Source organism: Hippocampus zosterae, chromosome 14, assembly GCF_025434085.1.
Source record: "Hippocampus zosterae strain Florida chromosome 14, ASM2543408v3, whole genome shotgun sequence".
Classification (NCBI taxonomy): domain Eukaryota; kingdom Metazoa; phylum Chordata; class Actinopteri; order Syngnathiformes; family Syngnathidae; genus Hippocampus; species Hippocampus zosterae.
Window position 1 is genome coordinate 5,217,528 of NC_067464.1, and position 26,002 is coordinate 5,243,529.

Genomic DNA, 26,002 nt, shown 5'->3' on the forward strand with positions numbered 1-26,002 from the left:
AAAAAAATGATTTTAGATTTAGTTTTTATAGGTACATAAAAGTGCAAAGAATCTAAAAATAGTAATATTTCTCTTCATAATGCTCAAGCGAATAAAGAAAATTCCGTTTCAGAAGTAAAAAAAAACGTTTTGCTTCACTCTCTGCTCCATATCAAGATCTGATTTGTAAAAATTCACAATAATGATCCTCAAGTGGCTCTTTTTTTTTAATTTTTATTTTTTTGATTTGGGTTTTTGGGTGTTATATGCACATCAACAAAAGACTTACACTCACCGTTCTTACCAGTCATCAGTGTTGCTCACCCTCTCTGTCACACCACGTAGTGCTACTACGTATTATCGTGTCCTTTTATGATAAATCATGTTTCCTTGCAGAAAAGCCATCAAGGGCTATCTATGTATTTCCAAGAACATTACAGGCATCAACATGCCGACATGCTTGGAACGCCGTGGTGGCACCTCGGAGGGGATTAGTGCTGCTGCCGAGTCCCAGCGGGTTAAAGCTGCTGCTGCGTGGGTTTGATGTGTTTATCGCACCGGGCGTTCCCCAAGGCTCCCTATTAGAGCCACTACTGCTACTTTTCTCTCTTTCTATGACTCCTTTGAAGAATAGCCATTTAATCTCACGCCACCCTCCTTCTCTTCCTCTGTCTTTGTCTGCCTTCTTGCCGTTACACTGCTGGTGCGTGTGTGTGTGTGTCTGCGTGTATCCCGGCGATCACTCTAGGCTGATTTAACGCCAAAGGTGCAGGAAATTGGAGGTCAGAACACATCATTAGTGGCCGATGAATGCTTAATTAGGGAAACAAACGGCGCACCCCCTGCAGTCAGTGGAGCCAGAGCAGAAATACAAGTCAGCACCAGCCTTTCTCATTATGGGATATACCGGTACGACTGCCGCATTCCATGATTTTATAATTTTTTTTGTACAAGAGGAAGAGCTCTCAGTAGTGTGGCGGTGCTATAGTATTCCAAGAGCCCTCAGCGTTCCGTACCATTTAATGAGGATACCAACGCTGCTTTGAGACAGCGACGGCATCTTCTTTGTCGTTTCCCAGAAATTTAATTTATCAGCGTTAAATGTCGAAGTTTCTTCAGCTGGTTACTACTGTGCGAAACTAGATTTCCTTTCGGAAAGGATGTCAAGGGAAATAATTTGTCACAGGCATTTTATCCTTGTGTTTATTTCCGTTTGATTTATTTTCCCACTTCTTTATGAAACTGGCAGTCCTCCGCATGAATCGGTGCCAAAGAATTAGCTCTCAGTTTCCAAAAAGTTGATGACTACAGCACAGTGTTTTCATCATTAAGCAATTCCAAATCGATAACCGATGATATTGTAGAACATTTTAATGCAAAATAAATTCCCATCCAATACAACAAAGTGTATGCAGAAAAGTGGTGAAGATTGCACGACTGTCTGTGTCCTATGTGTTGTGTTATTTTGTTATTTTGACTTCAAAATGGCGCCGCGTGAGTGGCTGCCTTTCCAGCAGCTCCTATATTTTGTTGTTCTACTTCTTCCTTTCATAACTTTGCTGCTGTGAATCGGGAATTTCTCCATTGTGAGACTAATAAAGGTTTTCTTATCTTATATTATTCGATTAATGTATGGAATAATCTATTCTACGGTTACTTTTCTCTAGAATATTTTTCATCCTCTACCATATCCCAAATTATTCAAGTGTCGTGGCTGAAATGTAAATACTGTTTCTCACAAGGGGGCCTACATGCAGCACGTTAACCTCGAGACCCTTCAAAATGTTTTTTTTAACGTTTAATATTGAGCCACCTAGAATCATGACGTACGTTATTTTCATGAAATGTTATTTTCTACTCATTTATTCCTTCTTTTCCCGCAATCTTGCCTCCATCCTCCTGCCGTCCATCAAACGTCCTTATCCTTGTCGTGCGCTGACAAGCTCGCGGGCTATTTTGAGAGGGGCGGAGGGGGGGCAAAGCCTCCCCCCCCCCCCCACCCCCCGTAATGTCCGAGCGAATTCACTCTGTTGAGCGGTCATCGCGGTTGACCCATCTGGAGTAAACAAACCACCGGGGCTGTTTTCCTCTATGCATCTGTAATCAACATGAAACATCTCGGGTGTACAAACAGAAGGTCTTGTTGACGTTAAGGCAGCTCTCAAAGGACACTAACATAGCCATGCTCAACATTGCTAAAGCAATTTCATGAACACCCGGTGTCCGCATCTAGATTCTGTATCTCGATTGCCCAAAGCTTATTATTATTTCTTTTTTTTTTTTTCATGAAACAACAGTCTGATCAAGATCCCACGTATGGATTCAGATCAATAACACAAACTGATCCTTGTTTGTTCCAAAAAGCTACACACCAAATACTATCATTTCCAACAATTTTAGAAAAATGTCTGATGATAAAATGATTTCAAACCAGATTCCAGACCGGGATTCTATTCATTGATTTAGATCCAGACCAGAAGTTGAGTACATCTTTCTCGATTCATACTCACTGTTTAGTTACGCACGGAATGTCATCCTTTTACAACTTGTGGAGTTATGGCTGTGACACAAAAATTGACTTCAATCAAGAGTCCAGATCTGGATTCCATAAATAGATCAGGATCATGAACCAAGTCTATGAATTTGGTCCTTGGATCAAAATAAATTTGCACATCCAATTTAATGGAAAGCTTTTCACTACTTAATGACGAAGGCCCTTGTTGTAAAAACAATTTTGATCTAGTGTTTTCAAATCAATTTAAGATAGGGATCTGGATAATGATCCAAAGATAAACCATTTGTCCTTGAATCATACCAAGTTCACTTAGGACTAAGTTACGATTTAAATATGGATGTGTTTGTCCACTGTTAGCACATTAACAAGCGGTTATACGGCTAGCCATGCTAGGATAAGATGATGTGTTTATGTCGAAAATGGGGTGCTTTTTCCCTTTATTTTGTCCTCATATGAACATCTGGCATGACTTCCCTTCCGATCTATTATTGAGTTTTGTGACACGCACACACACACACACACATGCACGCACGCACAGTCACAAGTGATGAATAAGTAAAGGCGACACCACGAGAGTTGGAGATGAGCCCAGAGCGAATGACAATCACACCCCCCCCTCCTCCCTCTCTCTCAAAAATGAAAAAAGATTTGTTGCTCTTCGTTATTGGCTTCTTCCCTTTGGGCAGAGAAAATGATCTCAGCTAATCAATCTCACTCCGCTTTCCTCAGAGGCTTCTTCTTCTGCATTTTCTGCTTATGCTCCTTCTGTGTTGGCATGCGAGTGCGGGTCCTTGCTCTTACACCCCCATATGAAGACAGATAAAACAAACAAACAAAACTGTTCTTTCATAAAACGATCTGGATCCAGATTTGGGATTTGGATTACAAGGGGTGTACATTTGATCTGTAAATCATAACAAATGAATCCATATGCAAGTTCCAACAGTGAATCTGGAATTAAATCTATGCTGTATTTTTGGATCCGGATCATAACAAAGAATACCAAAGCTACACACCAAACGTCATCCAAATCTGTTCACACGCATAGTTTATGTGACTAAAATAACCAGAATCAAGATTGCACCCAGATCATGATTTAAAAGTTTTTGTCCTTTGGTCACATCAACACGATAAATGTAATAAAAATCATAGTCACTGATCTAAAAACACAGAAAAAAATCAGTTTTTGCTTTGGTGGAAGTATGATGCTTTTCTGAAACACAATCTTCCTGTCACACATACACACACACACACACACACACACACACACACACACGCACTGTGGCAGTGTCACCCTCCCAGTTGGCCAGAGGGTATCACGGCGGAACGTGACAACAGCCCTAATGAGCTCGTCGGACTGGGTGACCATGTCGCCTGGCGGGAGAAGTGCTGTCGCCATAGCGACAAAGAGTCATGGTATCATGCAGGTGCTTGAAAATGGTTTGCGATAAAAGTCGATTATATTTCAAAAAATATCTTCATTTGCTTTTGGGGATTCACACGCACGAGCGCGTCGCAACTTTAGCCTGCAAAGCTTGAGGTTGCTTTAGCAGGTTGAGCAGGCGGCCATTATCGTGCCTCGTAGTTTCTGACTCAATTTACTTGTCCTGAGACCAAAACTAAAAAACACAAAGAGAAAAGAATGCTTGAAAATAGATCTTTAAAGACCCACATAAATCTGGATTTCCCCCTAAAATGCAAATTAAACTCTTGCCCCACCTTGCACCCCCCCCCACCCCCCACCCCATGATGTGTGAAATGTAATCTCCAACCCGTAAGGAAGCGGTCTGGTGTTTTCCACACATGCACAAAACAACACTGCTGCTCAGGCAACAAAACACTGGTGTGAAAAACGGAGAGAATCGGGGAGCCAGAAAGTGACGGGTGCGGGTGTGTGAGGGGTTTAGGAGCTGAAAAAAGCTCGGGGGGGCTCCTCTCGCCACGCCGGGGTGATGATATGCGGGGTAATGAACTCCTCCACTTTGCGCATTAAAGGCGTGACATTCTCCTCTCTCTTGCCTCAACTGTCAGAGATTTGTCCCCCCCCCCCCCCACCCCCCTCCCCTTCCCCCGACTCCCTTCTATCATGGACGAGGCCTTCTCTAATCTCCTTCCATCCACTCCGTGGCAGCCCAAGTGGAGCCTCTGCTGACTTAAAGCCTGCATTTCACTTGTCAGCCTAATGGGGGAATTTGTAAGGCGTTTAAAATGTAGAAGAGCCATTCCACCCACCGCTCCAGAGGTGTCAGGAGGAACATAGAAAAGCCATTTCTAGAAAGTTAAGACAGAGTCCTTGGAGCTGCATCATGTTTTTAGCATGTAGCAGTCATGTAGCCAAGCTGCCAGCTGGGGAACACAACAATAAATTAGATACTCGCTCGAATTAACATTAGCGACACAGAATAAAACGTGAAATAAACATTGCAGCTAATTAGCTAATAGCAAGTGCGCTATACGACGCTTCCTAACTCACCCTTGCAGTGCGCGCACGTGAACTAACATACTTACATACAGTATTTACAGGTATAACATGTGAAGGGGGCGCTGTTGAGCCATTAAATTAATCTGTTGAGCCATTAAAGTAATCGATGGGGGGGGGGATCTTCAATTAACATAACCTCAGATCTTCAATTAACATAACCTCAGCGAGCCCTGGTAAAGCGTTCAACCTTTCCCCCCCACTTTGATGCCTATGGAGCCGTAGACTGAATAACACGGCCACAACATTTAAAAAGTTAACTTCCGCTGTTTCTTCCGCTGTTTCTTTCTCCGTTTCTCTGTTATGTGGACCCACATACCAATACAACACCTTTGTGACATCCAGAAGCCTGTTAGCCTTCAAGCTAGCTGATGGCTAGCACCTCCAAACGCTTCCCAGTGACTCAGTGGCGTATATTCCAGCCACCGGTGGCTTTAAACTGATATATTTTCACAGCTTAGACGTATATCTCAAACATTTGAAAGTTGAGCAGAAAGTATTCAGTGGATTCAATAGACAAACTGACAGGGTCTCGGAGCAAAGGGAACATCATTTTGAAGTCTGCTTTAATGTACAGTATTTTTTTTATTCAAATTTGGCAGCACATTTCTCCAAATTTCTATTTTTTTATTTATTTATTTTTTACTTAACAGAAGCTTTAACTACAAAGTCAATCGAACATAGTGAATGTTGCGTGTAGCGCGTGACTAGCCCCCTCTGCATCTGTGTTGATAATACAGTGCCATGAACAACTGGAGGAAGGCTGGTGGGCTGTGCCACGGTGGTCCAGCGCCACGCATGCGTTGACATCACTTGGCATTGTTGTCCTGCGGCGGCGAGAGGCAAGAGTCTCTCACTGTGCATGAATAATTAAAACCTTTGCTTTCCTGCAGGGTCAGCGACCAATAAGCAGGCAAGGTCGGAGCAGGGGAGGGGGACTGTGTTTTGAAGTGCGTGCGTTTGTGTGCGCGTGTCGGACAGATGAAAGTGTGGGGCTGAGATTGGTCGAGGACGGCTGCAGGAGGGCTGGTGCACTGAGGTGATGTTGAGGTGTAGAAACGAAATGGTTGTGGTGATTGCAAAACAGGATCGAGCTCTTGTTGGAGGGGCTGGTACAGTACTGATTGATGATGATGGTTTTAAGGCAACACTATGTAGAAGACCTGTGCGAAATGGCCTTTAAAACAATTCCTCCATATTTACTTTACAATACAGTCTAGGGTAGGGGTTCACAATATTTATCAAAAACATACCTTCTTTCTTTTCCTGTGTAAGCTAGCTTCAGCGTGTTGTTCCTACTGCACTGACAGTGCCCCAAATGAACAGTATCCGGGTGGAAACACGCTAGCCAGTCACCACGTTGGTTAAACTAGCCTCATAAAATCCAGTTCTTGAAAAGTGTGCTTTGAATATGATTTAAAAAAAAATCCGCACTTGACAGTCTTCTGTACTGCCACAAGATGGCGCCAATGTCCTCGGGTAGTCGAAGATATGTCGAAGTGGAGAGAAAGAGCGGCGTCGAAGAACAGTGAAGCAATGTAGGCGACAAAAGTGTGCTCAAAGCAGACTTTGTTCAGGCATGGAAACGAAGGTCATATTTGAAGGCGAAATTCTTAAGGCTGCGTGAATTTGGACACTAGCGTGCGGTCGAGGAAGTTATGTCATGTGGTCTTTGAATTTGGCCTTTAGCGGGCAAAGCCTACGAATTTGGACACCGGCTGTGATATCAACATATCATAGTATTGTTTTGGCGCCATCTGGTGGCACAGTGTCATAGAGTTGTGTTGACGTTAGTTGAGGAGTTTTATCGAGACGGTGGCAACTATTAGGTATCTACAAACATTTCTTTTTTTTTTTTGCATGGGATGGACGTGAATTGCTTTTTTTTTTTAACTAACTAGCCGACTAAAGTATACAGCCGGGTTTCATTTCACCACCGGCTGCATCAACTTTTGACTTTCATGTACTTAAATTGCAATGCTGGCATGACCTCAGCTTGGTGTCCACTGTGGCCTTTCTCTTTCTCTCTCTCTCTCTCTCTTTTGCTCTCTCTCTCTCGCTCCTTCTTTCTCTAATCACCAATTGGCAGCAGAAGGGGCGTGGATTAGACGCAGGAACAGAAATGTAAAAAGGTTTGGCCACACAATGCAACGAGCTGGCATCACGTGCGCCCGTTACTTACAAGGGGAGGGAAAGAGTTGGCATGCGTGTGATGCCAGTCCAACACTGCTGTCAGGCATCGCTGAAGGCACAATAGGTCCATATCCAGATTGGAGTGCGTGTGTGTGTGTGTGTGTGTGTGTGCGCGTGCATGCATGCATGCCTGCTGTTCATGTGTGTCTTATGTGATCGCGTGTGAAGTGTACGATAGCTTGTGCCTCCTCAGAGACGTTGTTTTGCAAAAGGCTATCACTGTGGATCATGCTCACCCCTTGAAATCACACACACAGACACACACACACACACACACACAAAAACACACTTACTTATCCACTCCCTTATTGCACATCTAAAAATAGATCCACCCCCATTTTTTTTCCTCAATGATCTGTCTGATTCTCAAATGCTGCGAGAGAGGCAAGGTTAACTGCAGCCCATCCTCTGCAGTATGCATGCATGCTTTAATTCATATCATTTTTACCGCAACTTAACTTTTTTAACAGGGGGCTTTAATTCTGACAATTTCTCCAGCAACCGAGTCACTTTTAGGGAGATTCAACATGGACACATCAATTGCGTTTTTATCAGCTTTAATTCTTATGATTTTTAGGTGACTAAAATCCCGTTTCATTAGTTTTTTTTTTTATCATTAAGGCCTTTTTCGAGGCTTATATTTGTACTTTTTTTATGACAAGTCACCTTTCAGAGGACTTTAATTCTTATTTTTATGGCCACCCGAATCCCTTTTTTAGGGGTCTGCAACACATTCAAAAACTCTGCCAATTTTTGCAAACCTTTGCGCCTCGTTGGCGACCTTGTTTTGCTAAAGGCTATCACCGCGCATCATGCTCACCCCTTGTAATCAAACAAACACACACACACACACACACATCTAAAAATAGCCACCCCCACTTTTTTTTTCCCCTCAATGATCTGTCTACTTCTCAAAGGCTGTGAGACAGGCTGGGTTAACTGGCAGCCCATCCTCTGAAGTACATACACACACACACACACACACTTCCCCATTCAGGGTGCAGATGGCAGCCAGTGTGTGTGAGACAAGAGACCCCAGCTTCTCTGCTCATTTACATGCAGGTGGCGCTTCCAGTCTTGCAGTCTGGAGGAGTGAGCTTGGCACACCAACGCTGTCAAAGCCATGTTGCACCTTGCACCCCCCCCCCCCTACACACACACACCCCTTCTAATCCTACCGTTCCCTCACCACCCTTCACCCACATCACGGAGCGTTGCGCACCTTGCCTCTGATTCGACCTGCCACACATCAAATACTGGCACTTGTCAAGGGTCATCCGAGGTCATGTGGAGTGCGGACAACACTCTGCGTGGGAAAGCCAAACAACTCTGATCCGATTGAGCTGCAGCAAAGGTATATTAAGGTAATTGGTGGCATTGTTGCCAGGGAGAATTATTTGTTCGCTCAAAAGTCCAAATTAAAATAAAGCCCCCCCTACACCCCTCAGCAGTCAGGAAAAACAAATCAAAGAGACAATATTCCATTCAATGATTCTGACATCACTACACAGTTGAATAAAAAGAATACCGCAATACACATTTTCTTCTTCAATGCACATTGTGCTGCTCATTCTGGTATGCGCTATGGCCACCTACGTATACTATCCTCAGCCCCCTCTCACGGTTACTCTGCACAATGTTAGTCGTTCTTTGCAGAGGATAAAGAATAAATGCCTCTGTGTTGTTATATGCATTGCTGCACTGCTTGAAAAAAAAGTCATATGTCAGGAGAGCACTGTAAATGCATTATTTATTCCCATTTTTCAAAGGTAAATTAGTGACATTTTCAGGGGGCTTTTTATTATTTTTTTACAGCAACCTAATCAGCTCTATGGAGAAGGTGTTGATAAAATTTGAACTTTTTATGCTACCCAATTGTTTTGAGAGCTTTCACTGTGATGGCAACTAAATTGCCTTTTTAGGGAGCTTTGATTTTTATTTTATTTTATTTTATTTTTTTACAACAAGGGGCTTTACTACATACGATATTAAAGCAAGTTAATGCCATTTTTCAAGGCAATTGTTTATTTGTATTTTTTTTTTACACGTCGTTTGTCTTTTACAGTCCATGGGTGTCTTATGACCTCGCGTTAAAATTGTTCCCGTCTATTTTTTTTTTAATCTCCAACTCCTATTATTCTGGCTTTCATACTTCATATTTTTAATCGCAATTTGTACACCATCTGATTTTTTTTTTTTTTTATGCGCCATGCACGGTAACATATTCACCATTTGTGGGTGCTTTTGAATTAGTTTTATTCTCCGGAGACTTTAGCTTGTGCTCACGCAGCTCACGTTCGTAGTAACTGGGGTTCATGATGGTCCATTTCCTCGACATCAGACAAGATTTATACGGTGTCCCTTTAATGGCGACCAACGAGTCATGTCGAAACACCCCATAAACTGTTCTGCCGTACACATTTTTTTTTTCCTACCTCCTCTCTCCACGCGGTGTTAATTAGTAACATAGTCACTGGTCATAAATTGAGATCATTTCTAATGCTTCCACTGGCTGTGTAATCCTCTGTGGGGATGTGCCTTCATGACGGCGGCGGCCGCTCAGTGTGTGCTCAGACAAAGTCGCGTCCATCATTCTGCCTTCGATAATAATTGGGTTAGAATAATTGGGCCATGATTTGGGAAAGAAAAGGGAGGAGGGGAAAAAAAAAATGAGGCGAGTTAGCCAGCAAAAACAAAGCCAATGATGGTTCAATAACTGAGTGAGCCAAGTGGACTGGGGAGGAGTGTGCTCGGAATAAAGATGAATCTGTTAGCATCCACAGGCTCTGCAGAAATGCGCAAAAAAAAAAAAAGTGTTCATTTATTCCCGTTTTAAAGGCTTCAACTGTGATGATTTGTATGGCAACTTCATTGTCTTTTGGAGCGACTTTAAATACTTCTAATTTTACGAGAACTAATTAGGGGGGGCTTTAATTCTTATTTGTACTGCTACTTATTCACCTTGTTGTGTGGTATTTAATAATCATTATTTTTCCAGCAACAAAGTCGGTTTTTGAGGGGTTTGAAAGTTTAATTATTAAAAAATTCATCAACTTTTTGATGTGGTAACTTAACCACCTTCATAGGTGGCTTAACTTTTTCAGGGAGCGATCGTTCGTGTTATTCAAACCACAACTCACAACTTTTAACGGCCTTTAATTTGTATTTTTTTTTTTTGGGCAATGTCATTACTTTTTTTAGGGCCTTTAATTTTTATGCTGTTGATGCAACTAAATTGCCTTTTAAGAGACTTTTTATTTGTACAGCAATTTTATTGCCTTATATGCGGGCTTTAATACTTACTGAACTGTTGAAACTAAATTGTTGATTCTTAGGGCACATTAATCGCCTTTCTATTCACTTTAATGCGTTTTATTTTTTACACTGATTTAAACACCTTTTCAGAGGGTTTTACTTATTTTATTGGCAACTCAATGTCCTTCTAGGGGGTCTTAAATTCTTATCATTTTAACTGTGATTTAATTAGAACTAAATCAACTCATTGAAGGTGCATTCATCCCCCGCCCCCCATCTTACCAGGGTCCCGCTTTATTTCCAGTGCCTTATAAAGGGTTGCTATGACAATGTAAGAAGTTGGCTGATGGCAGAAACGCGCATTATGTATTGAGTACGTCTCGTTTTTAAACTCAAACATGCATGCACGCTCCGACAATGTGTCGTCCCCACACATTCACATAACAAGGTAGCGGCACTTCCACACATATTTGATCACCACTCAGCTCGGACAAATGTCATCATACGGCACGCTACTCATATCTTTGAAGAGATGAACAGTGTTGTCGTTTTTGAGAACGCGAAGCAGCGGATGGGATGCGGCCATGTGTTGCATGGTCTCCCGAAAGTCACACATAATCTGCTTTTAGAAACAATGGAGACGGCGTCGCCTTTCACTGGTCGCCTTTTTTTTTAAGCCACAATGACAGGAGGGAGATATTGTGTCGCGCGTGTGTTTTTTTTATTCATTTATAATTTTTTTTAAAAGGAAAGATTTGGCTTCAGTTCTGTCGACTGCATTTTTAGACAGAAATAATCCCCGCGAGGTGCTGCCGTGCTTAATTTTAGCTTAATCTGCACATTGATCACGTCTTGCGAGGACGCTGGAAGTCGAAGCGACAGTCGAACAATGCGTCCACTATAATGGCAGTAAAAGCTCTTTGGAAAATGGCCGTACAGTGGAATGATGTTGGAGCCGTTTTGATACTTGGGAGCTTGAGTGGGTGATTGCCATCACGTCATTCAGTCAAAGAGTTAAACACACACAAGCAACCACACTTTTCGACACAAATAAAGCATGGCGCCATATCGCTGAATATTTATTCCGGTGAATATGATATCACTATAATAATAAATACAAGTATGTTGCCATCATGGCACGTTCAAATGGACAGAAAGATGGCAAGTATTCTGTGATGAAATCTGGCGTGGGGCCACCTTTCGTCTAACTGTACATTTCCCGTGAGTAGCACAATTGCAGAACGCAGAGCGCAGTGCGTCTTGAGAAAACAACTTTCACTGATGACGATGCTCACATTACTTTTTTTTTAAAGGACCCGCAACAGCGGAGCTTTTAGTCTCCGCATGGAATAATAAGCTACCAAGCTCTATCGTGCGAATTCATATCAAGGCTCCGTGGATCAGGATGAAGCCTTTTGAACTCTTGAACCTTCAATGCAAACACGGCTTAAGAACACACACACACACACACACAAGGGGTAACGATGTGTGCGCTCTATACACTTAATCTCCGCACAGCCAATGAAGCAGAATTATTTATGATGTCAATTTAGACCATATCTTACGTGTTAGTAACATGGCAGCTTTTTATTGCCTTTATTATTGTCATTAGCAGGCTGCTGGTGTGTGACATTCACTTGTGCTGCCTCTCCAATGACTGCGGTCCATACACTCAACCTCCTCCTTGCTTACTCTTTCTTTTTTTTTTTTTCTCCCCTCAGCTTTTATTTGTATGGTAATGTTTGATGAAGACGCGTGGAGCGGAATCACATTCCCGCATTACTCCGAAAACAAAACGGCCGCACGTAGAATACCAATGAGTGCATTTGGGCCGCGTGGGTGCGAAGGACAACGGGACGCACGCTGCGAATTGTCCCAAAACATTCGACACATGATTGACTTTTATCTCATTGGGGAGAGAAGTAGGCATAGAAAAGCGATCCCAAAATTCAGATATGTTTTTCCAGTGGTGATAGCGAGAAAAGGTTGTTGGATCATGATTGATATCAAACATAGTGTTTTTAGTTTAAAAACACTGAAGAAGAGAGGAAGGGTCAAATCACCAATACTGCATATTATTCCAGTGCACAAACACCCGACTAGTAGTGCTAAACTGAACGGGTTGGAAATGGGTGGATCGATACTACAATATCGATACTTTCATGTGCATGGTGATATCAAATGATATCAAACAATTTTTTTTAAGGGTGCAAAATATGATGAGCAGCGATGATAGGGAGAAAGCATGCAGATGGATTGATACTGCAGTCTTGGTATTCCAATACTTCTGACAATATGGATTGGTATCCTACACATGTATCGTAAACATGCTGTTTTAGTAGGATCCAAAGACTGAAGAAAAGTGTTGGTTATCAGGTGTAGGATTTCAAGCTGAGTGGAGCAATAATACAAGGTCACTACTTCTGGACTCGTGGAAGTATCAAGTGGTATCGGAGCATAAAGATGGAAGAAAATCTGTGGTAAGGGTCGATACATAGGTCGATACATATCGAGGTACAAGGTACTCAAAACAGGTAGCCGGTGCCGTTCGCCATGTCTCATTGAGTTCTTAGCGGGCATAGCAAGCGCTCGCACAACCGGTGTTGTTGCAACATCATTATCGATTTGAAATGTTCGTTATCCCTCATCCTGTCTAACTAAACAGGCGCCGCCACATTCAAAAACAAGCCGGCCGGGGCTTTAATCTTGAGCAGGTGCACGAACGGTGAAAGGGAAAATGCACAGCTAGGAAGGAAGGAGGGAACAAAGGTTAAGTGGAAAAAAGGCTTACCAAAAAAAAAAAAAATGGCTGCCATGGCAACCTGCTGCAGGTATGGAGTGACTTGCCTGTTGCATAATACCGCCAAATTGGCATCCACTCCAGCTTTACGCAATCCCATTAAGTGACAGCAGCTTAACTTTTATCAGCCGTAATCAAGAGAGCCATTTATAATAACGCCGATGTTAGTCCGGTTCAATTTTCTGCCTCTGCTCTGACCTGTCAGCTCTTTTTCACCATGGAGCATGTCAAAAATATGATTGCGATGACAATTTTTTTTTTTTTTTTTTGTCATGCCTTGCCCATTTTACATCCCATTACTATAGAAGATAAGAAAATGGCCAATTTGAAACGTGGTCTATCAGTGCGTTGGCAATCATTTTGGTGGTTCCATAAAAGGAGGCGGGGCGGCCCGGTAGTCCAGTGGTTAGCACGTCGGCTTCACAGTGCAGAGGTACCGGGTTCGATTCCAGCTCCGGCATCCCTGTGTGGAGTTTGCATGTTCTCCCCGGGCCTGCGTGGGTTTTCTCCGGGTGCTCCGGTTTCCTCCCACATTCCAAAAATATGCATGGCAGGCTGATTGAACACTCTAAATTGTCCCTCAGTGTGAGTGTGAGTGCGAATGGTTGTTCGTTTCTGTGTGCCCTGCGATTGGCTGGCAACCGATTCAGGGTGTCCCCCGCCTACTGCCCGGAGACAGCTGGGATAGGCTCCAGCACCCCCACGACCCTAGTGAGGATCAAGCGGCTCGGAAGATGAATGAATGAATGAATAAAAGGAGGCGGGGGAAAAAATGCACTAGAATTGCTTAAAGTTGTCATAATTCCACTGTTATCCAAGCTGCCATTTCATTTTAAGAATCGGTCTACCACGGTTATAGTAAGAACTCATTTTGTGTTCCATCCATCCATCCATCCATCTGGATGGATGGCATGGGAGTTTGTTTGTTTTTTTATAGTTTGCATGACCTTGTGTGTTGTCCTATTCCTGGCCCACATTCTTCTATTCTGGACCACTTCACTGATCCACCTTCTGTGTATGTGTATGTCTGCCTGCCAGCCAAGCAAACACTCACTGTCACTTATTTTTTGCTGGTCAAAAGGAAAAAAAAATGGCTGAGAGGCCTCCCTCAGGCTTTCTATCTCCCCATCAGCCAAACAGCGCCTGTCCCCCTTTTTTGTCCCAAAGTACGCGTCCCACTTTGGACTCTCAAGTGACAGCAAACAACTGATGCCTTAATCTTGTTGTTTGACCTGATGGCGACGCGGGACTTTCAGATGTCCGTCTTAGGAGAGACTGGATGGATAGAATTGTACTGGACACTCTATGCTGACCTCAGCTCGACCCATAAAATGCTGAGTCATGGTGTCTGGAGAGTCACCCTCACAGCGCCGGGGTTCCGTTTTCTGTGAATAATTGTTGAAGGGCACAAAACTTTTTCAGTTGGTCGCACCAGCACAAACTTGGTTGCACCCTTTTTTTTTGTGGTGGGGGCAATGTCCTCTCAATTGGCATAATGTCGGTTCATATGATGTAAAGATAGTGAAGAAAATTAAGCAAAGACTCTCCTTTCTCAAGAGCACTTTGAAACAGTATTTCAGTCCTCCATTAGGAGTCTCCAGTTGGTCCAAAATGCTGCTGCTCGCCTCTTGACTCGTACTCGTAAGAGGGAGCACATCACTCCGATTCTGGAATCCCTTTAGTGGCTTATATGTAACTTTTTAAAAAAGACAAAAAGGAAACCATACTACGGCAAAAACGTGAACTAATAGCTGACGGCGAAACCACTTCAAATTAGGTTTTTTTTGTATTCGTTCAACAAAACACAATGAATATACTCTGCAGAATACTTTCAAAGCAATTTACGTTTTGAACGTTTTTAAACACTTTAAATGCTTTAAAATGTTCAAAATGTAATCTAAAGTTTTGAACAAAAAAAACCAATTCATTTTCATACTGTACTACAATTCAAAGTCATAGGGCACCGATTAAATTTTTTTTTGGAGCCAAGCGTCGCTGATTGTGGGAAGCAGGGTGGTAAACATCTCAAGATGATGCAGAAAAAGGTCCAGGTCGCTTTTGGCATTGGTGGAAGCAACTCAGTGTCAGGTCCCATGAGTGCGCAACTAAGGAGTGGCTACAATGCAAGTCAAGTTTTGGTGGCACAAGATATGATAATGATGAGTTGAAAAAAAAAATACTGATTGTGTGATTGGCACCTCCATCAGTCAAGTCCCTGATTGGTTGTTTTTCCTCTATTGTGGCTGGTTTCTTAAAAACATCTACTTAGAGGTACAACAGAAGGCTGATTTTTTTTTTTTTTTTTGCTTCATTCTCGTTTGATTTTATGATCAAAATCAGGGAAATGCATTTTTATATTGAACAACTTCTTCCCTTACTGAACTGAATTTGAATCTTAGTGTGAGCTTACCATCCAAGTAGGTCCCCAATACAAATTTTGGGCATACCATTAATAAAACCCCTGAAGCAAACCAATTAGCTGCTCAGGTCTAACAATTTGTTGTTGTTGGGTTTTTTTTTAAATACAAAGGGGCATACAAATACAAACCTCATCTGTAGAGAAAACTGGAGATCAACCTCCGTTCCCCGGCGTTTTGATAAATTATGCGCTTTTCGGCTCATGCCAAACTCGTTTGAGGATTTGGCTCTCTGGCCGCGGTAGTAAACACTGCATGATTTATCAAAGACTCGATGCAGATTGAGCGTCTGCTGCAGAGGACGGGGAGGAGGCAAGCAGGGGATTGCTCCAAAGCCGCCTTCCTTCTGATGCCGGATGGCGACAATCCGTGCCGGGTGAGGTCATATTTTGTGAGCCACGGCGGTGAAGTAACGTCTGCGAGGAGCCCAGCGCTCGTGCGGCCCCTCCTTCAGGTGTCCGTTTGTTTTCCTGCCGCTCGGCGTGTCCGCTGCGGTGGTTTTGTTGTGATCTCGCGCTGACTCACAATGCGGCGGCGATGTCGTGTTGAATGAATGACGTTGGCGTGGAAATTTCACACTCGATTTCGATCGGATGACAATCCAGCGTCCCCCATTCAAGCGTGTTCTCGCTTGCGTGCCATTTATGCTTCTAGAGTTCACTAGGTGGTGATTTTCCGATCCGATTTATCCTCATTAGGGTCGCGGGGGGTGCTGGAGCCTATCCCAGCTGTCTTCGGGCAGTAGGCGGGGGACACCCTGAATCGGTTGCCAGCCAATCGCAGGGCACACAGAGACGAACTAGCATCCCCGCTCACAGTCACACCTAGGGACAATTTCGAGGGTTCAATCAGCCTGCCGTGCATGTTTTTGGAATGTGGGAGGAAACCGGAGTACCCGGAGAAAACCCACGCAGGCCCGGGGAGAACATGCAAACTCCACACAGGGAGGCCACAGCTGGAATTGAACCCGGTACCTCTGCACTGTGAGGTCGAAACGCTCACCACTGGAGCACTGGGCGGGCTGTTTCACTATGACTCAATGTTGATTTTAAAAAAAAAATGTAATATTTGTCGAGATTAAAACAACAACGCGACCAAGGAGGAGCGCTAAAATGAATGGAAGGAATTGGGAATATTTCATTTTTAAAATTTCAAATTTATCACAAAAAATTGATAAATATGGCAAAATAAAATAAAAATAATATATAAAATAATATACAAAATAATATATACATATTCAACCCGATTCAGGGTGTCCCCCGCCTGCTGCCCGGAGACGGCTGGGATGGGCTCCAGCACCCCCCGCGACCCTAGTGAGGATCAAGCAGTTCGGAAGATGAATGAATGAATGAATGAATGAATGAATATTCAACCCAAACCTTGGTCTACATGCTACTCACCACTTTTTTTTTTATTTTTAGCTTTAGTGCTAAGGCATGAGTGAGTACTGCTATTCATGTTTTATGAAATATAGACACCACGGAAGCAGTGGCTCACTATCACAAAAAAAAAAAATCGACATTCGGTGGAATCTGGTCTTGGCAAAACTGCAAAACCACATGGATTGTCATAAAAGAGATCCATTTCAACCTTGCGGTCGCCTGCTTGATGGCTTCGCCGGGTTTACACGTGGGACAGGGTTCAAACGACGGCTCTGCGCATGCGTGTTGAAAACGGCAGCTCTGGCTTTGCAGAAGCGCTTGCTGCCGCCGCAGGGCACGACTGCGGGCCAAAGCTGCTCGCTTGCTTGAGTCATGTGAGCCCAAATCTGTGTTTGGAGGGAGAACAGCTTGTCTCCAGTTGTGCCTCCTCGGGCCATGCGAGCTCTTCCAGAACAGCTCACTGTTTCCTCTCTTTTATTTTTATTTTTTTATATATGTGTGGAAGATAAACCAAGCAGAGAGGGGAAAATGTACATGGAAACCTTTTTGTTTCGAGGTCATATGGTGACACGGTTGAGTGCAACGTGTGACTCAGATCGCCCCATCGTGATTACGTCTTCGCCATCGCAGCTAATTAATGATGAATGAAGTCAGCATGACTTTGTATGATGACCTAAGCTGAAAGGCTCATTGGGTCACGCTTGCATCAGATTTTATTTCGATGCTTGAACACATACGACGGTGACGGACCGCCACGCAGCAAATATCATCGCAGAAGCCAAAAATTGTGCTCAACTAAGAGTGTTGTTCGTTTTGAATGATATGACTCAAGTCAAATAAATAAATAAATAAGTGCCAAGTCATTAAAAAAAAACCCTTTCTAATTCAAGGAATGTTGGATAAAATATTTAAAATTTAAAGTTTAAATAGGCAAATTCAGATGTGACTGAAAATATCACTTAATACATAAAATACCAAACGATAACTAAAAAATTTAGAAAATCACCAAAACTACCCAGTCACGTTCCATTCATTCATTCATCTTCCGTACCGCTTGATCCTCACTAGGGTCGCGGGGGGTGCCGGAGCCCATCCCAGCTGTCTCCGGGCAGTAGGCGGGGGACACCCTGAATCGGTTGCCAGCCAATCGCAGGGCACACACAGACGAACAACCATTCGCACTCACACTCACAACTAGGGACAATTTAGAGTGTTCAATCAGCCTGCCACGCATATTTTTGGATTGTGGGAGGAAACCGGAGCACCCGGAGAAAACCCACGCAGGCCCGGGGAGAACATGCAAACTCCACACAGGGAGGACGGAGCTGGAATCGAACCCGGTACCTCTGCACTGTGAAGCCGACGTGCTAACCACTGGACTACCAGGCCGCCCAGTCACGTTCCAATTCCTGTTAAATGGTGCCACCAAAACTAAAATGTATACATCGGGCCTTACAGAAACATTATTTGCTTTCATCAACTTAGCCTTCGAACTTACGCAACCAAAACAAGAACAACAAGCATCAGGTTTAGCGGCGCATGGGCGGAAATCAGCTGAGGTCATGAGAAAACGGCCCCTTGGGCCGGTCATGTCGGCCATCTGTTCGCGGAGTGATTTGGTATTGATCCTGGAATACCATGAAGGCTTTCCTTGAAGGATCCCGCAACATCAGCAGCCAACCGACCACAGTCGCCACTCGATTGGTCGAACCCCGCTCAATCATCATTGGCTTGTCTCCCCTCAAGCAATCACACCCATTGCCCTGTATTTGCCACGTAGACGTAGCACGCCCCTTTTCGCAAAAAATTGTCTGTTGTTAGCAGTCAATGAACGTCCTGTTAAGTAGTCAGACGAATCAGAAACGTGAATATCATTGCAAACATTTTAATGCTGGGTTCATTACACGACACACATCGTGAAGGTTAAATCTGGCATCTGTTTACTTTTACTCCTTGTAAATGGAGATCATGTTGGCTTTTCCATTGAAAGATTTGTTTGATGCTCTTCTTCAGCAGTCGAATCGGCCAAGATTCCCCAAAGGCTTTTGTGATATAGAACTGTCAGTCATCTGCCGATGCAAAGATATTTTTGTTCCTGACTAAGTGTTGAACACTAGAGGACTAAGAACAGAGCCCGGGGGGACTCCACATCTCATCTTTTTCTTTTTGTTGATTTGTCTGTCTCCGGCGCTGTTTTCCTGTAATGCTGCTGTTCGATGACAACCGTGTAAATCCCATTTCTGGTTTAGGCAGCCAATTATTTGATAAAAACAACAGTCGAGCAAGTCTTGTCATTTTGGCAGCCGCCACCGTAAACTGTACAAATAGCGTTTTTAAGTGAAGCGGAATAGCTGTTTCCGAACAAGGAGGAATAGAGTTGGGTGAGAACAGATCTAATTATGTGACACCTTGGAAATATGTGATGGTTTTAAAATGGCATTTTTGTCATACAGCTGGTTAGCATCAGTAGCGCTGCTGAAAAATTATGCCCCCCCCCCCTCTAACATTTAAGTTGCCCATCCCTGGCCTAAGATGTCAAATGCTTGTGGTCTCACGTCTGTTTGAAAGGTGCCTAAAACCACTACTAGAAAAACGGAAACAGACTTGCGGGGCATCTTGTATGAATGAGCAGATGTGAGCAAAAGCAACAAGCACACTCATTGTTATCACTTTTGCTTCAAAAGCTTAAAAATAATAAATCGTGGCATCAATCAAACCCTTCTGAGCCTCGATTGTAACGTTTTTGGGGCGTTTTTTTTTCTCGGTGAAAGCATCACAGGGAGAGATAAGAAGGGTTCGACGGAAGAAAAGCTGAGGTGAGCAACAGACTACAAAAACGATGGCGAGAAAGACATGAGGTAAATTTGTGAAGCCAGAAAAAAAATAAAAATGTTGGATCAGTGGCAGCCTGTGGAAATGTATCTGGTTCAAACGGAGTCCAAAGGTAAAACGCAGGCGAATAGATTAGACGAAGCACAGACAATGAGACCTTGCGGCATTGTGTAATCTTACAATTCCCTCGGGATTTGCAAAAAAAAAAAAAAAAAAGTCGTTCTTTGGCAATGTGGCAATATTTCTCTTCATTTCCTGTATTTGCAATTTCCTTGTAATTTTTTTCTTTTCTTTTTTTTTTTTTTTATTCGCCGTTCCACACATTGTGCATTGTGGTGATTCATGTCCTCCCTCCGTATGAGACTGTATGTTCGCGTCGCCGACTGTAAAAGGAATATCAATACTTGTGACTCCTTCATTTTTCCCCCGTTGCGCCGCATCAAGTCCAATTTTCCTCCCAATGTTCGCGGCGTCTGATTAGGGCCTGCCCTTGATTTTTATTGACCGCGTAATGGCGCAAAACATAAACATTAATCAGAAACAATGGTGCCGCGTCTCGTAGGCTATTAGGCAGTGTGAGGAGGCGTCCGGGGGGGTGGGTGGGGGGTTTGAGTAGTCGTCGGAATGAACTGTCACCTCTGCGGGGAAATGAGTGTGGTTACCGGAAGGAAATTCTTTTTGGTTTACTTATTGGGGACGTGGCGCTGCATCGCAATGAAAGTAATTTAGTGTGAGCCAATCCAAGAAATGGAAATGTTTGCCTTTACGAACGCGATAATGCTCAGGTGTTTATTGACTCAACCGCAGAGGAGACAAGGCAGCAACCGTACTTGGAAATCCGATGCAGGCAACATCGTGAAACTAGCAGAGAGGCAAGTGGGAATGCTGAATAAAGTCATTTCATTGAACGAAAGAAATAAAATAACCAAAGATGAAATTGAGAAAAACATTTTTGTCAACAATGTAAATGATTAAAAAAAAAATACTGAAACTACATCTTACATTTATTCAAGTAGCTAAAGTTACAGTCAAAACGTCCTTATATTTTGTCTTTGTCACTCGACATCATACGCTTTCAGGGTATTTTTTAGGTATTTATTTTGCTATTGCCGCAAGGTCAACCAATTGTTTGAGAATTGTCATTAATTTTTCTATATAATGGAACATGGATTTTATACTCAACAAATACTTCATATATTTAAAAAAAAAACTCGTATTAAAACTAGTAAAAACTAAATGGAAAGATTAGTGAAAACCAGCAAACCAACTCCCCAAACTAATTAAAAGCGACTGAAATAAAATGGGCGAAAGTCAAAACAACATAAAATGTAACTCTCATGAAAAGTCGTTGTATCTACAGTACACCAAGGTTATAAATAAAATGTATTATTATTATTATTATAATCGACGTGTTTTATGGAAAACACGTTTTTCCAAATTTGTTTTTACAGCAGGTTTATTCGTTTTTTTTTGGGGGGGGGGGGCATGTTTCCTTTTAGTTTAGCGCTGATTAATTTCAGTGTTGGTTTTCTTCCCACAGTTCGACCTCGTTTTCTTCTGTATGGCCGCGCAGTAATACTAAAATAAATACATTTAAAATAAATCACGAAAGCTCATGTCCAAAATTAATTAAAAACAAAATTGAAGGACTTTTTTCTCTAATTAGCATTTTAGTTGATTTTATAAATGGAAAATGCAGTTTCAGTTCATTTTTATTTTATTTCATTCATCCCAAAACTTTTTTTTTTTTCAATTTTAATCTTATTCCTAATGAACGTGGTCTACACTTACTACCAGCATCTTAAATGGAGTGCTACTTTCATACATTTCTCTCAGTGTCAATCAAAATGGAGTATTATTTTCAAGTGTTCAATGTCACCCTATTTCACACCACGTTAACCCGATCTGGCTGAGCGATGAAAACCGAATCAAATTTCCATGGCGCGAGGTATACATTTTTGTTTTGGCTACATCATGTCCCCATCCAGGTGTTGACCATCCCACCGAGAACCTGCGCTTTTGGCAAACCTGAGCATAATCCGCTAATGTTCTTAATCCCAGGGGTGAGGGGGTCACAATTTCTTTTTTTAAATGGATGAGAAATTAATCTTCTGTCAGGTAGAACACTCTGTCCACGCCGGTGAATAATATTTGCCCCCCTCCCCCGCACACCCAAATCCTTCTGTCATGTGTGCTGACTGCAGGAGCAAAAACCAGAACACCAAATTTGGTCTGGTACGGCCCATCAATGCCTATTTTGTGCGTTGGAAAGCGGTTGGAAATGTAGCCTATTGTCTGTTGAAAATTAAATGTACTGTGCTGTACTCACAACATACAGCTTTAATCCACACTAATATTCCAGGGGTTTGATTTGCTTTTTCGCAATACCGCAGAATCCTATCAACGATAGCCATCGTGCCAGAAACAGAACATAGTGTCACCAAAGGAAGCAAGTGCGGATCAAAAGCAAGTCCCGCTGAAGACGATAAAAGCATTTTCCCTCATGGAGGCAGCACTTCATATGTGTGTACGTGGCACATGGCATTTCATTCATTCATTCATTCATCTTCCGAGCCGCTTAATCCTCACTATGGTCACGGGGGGTGCTGGAGCCTATCCCAGCTGTCTTCGGGCAGTAGGCGGGGGACACCCTGAATCGGTTGCCAGCCAATCGCAGGGCACACAGAAACGAACAACCATTCGCACTCACACTCACACCTAGGGACAATTTAGAGTGTTCAATCAGCCTGCCACATATGTTTTTGGAATGTGGGAGGAAACCGGAGCACCCGGAGAAAACCCACGTAGGCCCGGGGAGAACATGCAAACTCCACACAGGGAGGCCGGAGCTGGAATCGAACCCGGTACCTCTGCACTGTGAAGCCCACGTGCTAACCACTGGACTACCGGGCCCATGGCATTTCAGTGATAACAAATACCCCTCTGCCGCCACTGTGCCGATTCTTTACACCGGGCAATCAAGTATGTGCGGCTTAACGGAAGCTGTTATTAGTTTAAGATTATCTGTGCATATAGTCTAACTCGACGCAGCTCTGCTTACCCGAAGGATAGCAGGGAAGTCGCACCTGTGGGTGTTTCTGCGTGGCGGTATTATAATGTTGCAGAAAAGGGGGTTGGGGGAGCAAATTCTGGCCTGTGAACTACATTTGGGCTACCCAATTTATTTATTTTTTTTGAGCTGGCCCCCCAGCATTTACATCCGGTAACATTATAATGTATCAATTCATGTTTTCCATATTTTCATGAAGCTATCGATTTACATTGAGTTAGATTGGCTGACAGAGCCATTAAGCCATCCATCTGAGAACCATGGTGACCCCCCCCCCCCCCTCCACCACCGCCCCTCGCACAACCCGCATGTGTGCATCCAAATCCTCTCTTTTGTCTGCGTAGAGTATCAAATACTGTACGTGCCCCGCACGCCACACACATGCCTCTCCCTGTGAACATTCGGGATTAAGAACGTTCTCCGGTGCAGGTGCACATGTCCCACACGCGGACGCGCTCGACGCGACAGGGTTAATCTTTAATCAACGGAGCTGAATAACACATTGTAAGGTGGGATTCGGCCGGGAATTGGTGGCCTTGCTCCGAAAATAGCTCGGTGCCTTCTGCTGCAGTTGTCACGGTGACTCTTTGCCTCTGAGGTGATTTTTAGGTCCACCAAAGCGATCCAGTACAATTGGCGCTGGACACAGATATTTTTTATTATCAAGATAGAAAAAAGGCAGTACATGCAGTACTTGCAAGCATCACATGACCAAACCTGGAAAATCGTGATGGTCGTGACTGGAGCCCTGAGACATTGTGATGACATTTTCAGTTCACGGCAAGTTGCAAAATGATGGAGAAAAACGGCAGACTTTTCTTACTGAAGTCATATTCTACAAACAAAATTTGACTCAGAATCTAAATATATATATATATATATATATATATATATATATAAATTATATGATGTGAAGGAAAATTGTAAATAGTACTGCGATTTATCCATTTTGTGTTCATATTGCATTTAATTGAAAGATTTTTGTTGTTTTTTTTCTCTTTCTTCTTTCTTCTTTCTACATAGATTCTTGCTACTGGAGGCTGTAAATTCCCCCTGTGTGGGACGAATAAAGGATATCTTATCTTATCTTAAAGATTTATGGTGCAATGACTGAATGAATTTTTCATTTTTAACAAAGCCCGATGCCGGTGGTTCTTAACCTGGATTTCGATTGAACCCCAGGGGTTCGGTGAATCAGTCTGAGGGGTTCGACGAAGCTTCTGCTATGCTAAGACACAACAACAAGTCAATTAGTTATGACACGCCCGCTTGGCCATCACTGGCTGAAGATAATCACATTACATCGCTTGTCCAATCACTGTTGCGAGGAAATTTAGTTTACTCAGTAGTCATCGTGTGATTATTATTTTTTTTTCTTCATATTTTTACACATGCTATGCCGAGCAAAAAAAGAAAGTGGTCAGACGAGTGTGTACAACATGGATTCACATGCATTACGGAACGTGATGGGACTCGGCGTCCTACCTGCATGATTTGTCATACCAAGTTGAGCAACTCTCATCTCGCACCTATAAAACTGAAGGAACACTTCTCGAATCATATTTTATTTTTCACAAAGGGTTCGGTGGATCTGCATATGAACTTGTGGAATTCGGTACCTCGAACAAAGTTAAGAACCACTGCATTACGCCCAGTTACAACAGGGTGTGCACACTTGTGCAAGTTACATTTGACAATTTACAAGTGAGCTCTCATTTATTGTGCATTCATCTAATTCTAACATGTATTTGTTACATATTTTGATGCATTTTTATGTTTTAGAAAACATTTAGGTCTGAATTTTGGCGGGCTTGGAACGGATTAGGGCATTTACATGGAAAACGTGTCCCTACTTACAAACTGCTCTAGTTAGGAAATTTCTTGTGGAAAATATTAATTTCTTAAGTAGAGGTACCACTGTATCACAAAAACCTGTGATTTAAACAGGGGTGTGTAGACTTTTTATATCCTCTTTTAAATTTCAGCCTGATCTCAAAATGGCACAAAAGTTAAGAATTAAAGCACATAGCTTTTGGATGTCAATCGATTGTGTCATTGATCGAATGAAGTGCATTTTGCGATGTTCAGGTAGACGGAAGCAAGCGGGACGTTTTGGTACTCTTTGTGATCTTTGCCGAGTGCTGTGTGTTGTTTAAAAAAAAAAAAAAAAAAAAGTGCACGGCAGCGTGCATAATCGCATTGCACCACAGCCCAATTATTTCTCCTGGCGTTTGAGAGGCGAGCGAAACGACCCTCTGACCAGATGAAAAGGGGTCAAAAAGCGTCCCGGCTCTCGGCTGCGGCAATTTGTCATCGCGACAGACGCCGATTGTTCCTCCATTTTGTCACACTTGTGAAGAATGAGCAACAAGAGAGCATAACATCAAAGTCATGTTTTGCCTCCCCCCCCATTCCCTTTTTTTTTTCTCCTTTAGTTTTTCTTTGCGTCAAGTGGAGCATACGGAAAATGGATGCGCCACCCCCGCTTCTTGTGCTGCTGGTCGATTTCCTCCCGACTTTGCGGAGTCACGCCAGCGAGGGGACTTGGCCTTCACTCGTCACCTGTGGTGGCCTCCTGCAAGTACCTTTTTCTTTTTTTTTCTCTTTCTCTCTCTCTATTCAGGAGGCGGGGCAACCCTCGCTCCGTTTCTTTTTTTTTCCTCTTCTGACCTTCAGGGTGCACCCTTCCTCCTCATCAATCCAACCTCTTCTTCCTCTCGCAAGTGAGAGAGGAAAGGTGGAAGTAAGCAGAGCCAAAATGGTCTGCTGCTCATTTCTAGGCGAAACCGCAACGGGGATGCCAATGCACGGCAATTATGAAGTCGAATATTAGAAGAGTGGAGGAAATACTCCTTTTAGAGAAAAAAAAAAACATTATAATGAAAACCCTCCACAATCATCAATTGATGAAATAATATAGAAACATCGATATGATATGCAGTCATACAAAAAAAAGACAACAACCCATTTTTGAATAATATTGTTAATCCTAACAATCAACAGTGATTCTCAAAATCTTCCCTCTCATGCAAAGTGGAAGAACTTTCAGCATTTTAAACGTGAACGACAAGCAAATATCT

General features: G+C 42.9%; 1 long non-coding RNA gene across 1 annotated transcript in view; it reads left to right on the forward strand.

Annotated features, from left to right (window-relative positions):
- LOC127614246 (uncharacterized) overlaps window positions 1-25,698 on the forward strand; it is a 43,729-nt gene extending 18,031 nt beyond the window's left edge. Inside the window, exon 3 of the long non-coding RNA XR_007966428.1 lies at window positions 25,358-25,698. This is a non-coding gene — a long non-coding RNA (uncharacterized LOC127614246). The remainder of the gene's footprint in view (window positions 1-25,357) is intronic.
- Window positions 25,699-26,002: the final 304 nt, after the last annotated feature.